The sequence below is a fragment of the Coenobita brevimanus genome, chromosome 63, assembly GCF_032717465.1.
Source record: "Coenobita brevimanus isolate Jiangsu-jjx chromosome 63, ASM3271746v2, whole genome shotgun sequence".
NCBI lineage: Eukaryota > Metazoa > Arthropoda > Malacostraca > Decapoda > Coenobitidae > Coenobita > Coenobita brevimanus.
The window spans coordinates 806810-807500 of record NC_137016.1 but is presented as its reverse complement, the minus strand read 5'-3'; positions in this window follow the sequence as shown (position 1 = coordinate 807500).

The window sequence follows — 691 nt, the reverse complement described above, 5'->3', positions numbered from 1 at the left end:
CACACACACACACACACAGACTATAAGAAAAATCTATAACTTAACACCATCCCACCGCCACCACTGCTGCATATAAAACGCCCACTTTTAACAAGGTGTACTCGTCTCACCCTACCCATCCGTACATCACCAACTTACCCATCCCACCCATTCCATTTCATTCACCCATTACGTCTTACATACAGCATCCATCTCTCCAAGCCAATAATTTCCACAGCATATACCACACCACACACCACTGTCCCAGGCCATCCCTCCCACTCCTCTCCCTCCACACCAAGCATTTCCGCCCCGCTGTGGTGAATATCTTAGCACATTCCATCCAGTAACTCTCATTTTACGTTGTTCCTGCTACCACCAGACAGTTTTATTAAGCTTAGGGGAGACTTTTAAGATGGAGGATTTAAGTAATAGCCGTAATTAATCCCCTTCTTTAATTGGAATCCTTATTACAGTCAGTGAAATAGGCTGGTGGAAGGCTGATTAACATTAAAAAATACACCATAGTACTCAGGCGGTTAGCAGTGGTTGCCATGACTACCAGACCAACAACGCTTATTTATTTATTTATTCATTTATGCATTATTATTTGTGTACTTAATAATTTCTTCCTTTTTAATATGGTAGTTTGTTTCTCTAATTATCTTTTTATCCTGCACCATCATTTTCCATCACTTGGTCATCTTTAGAG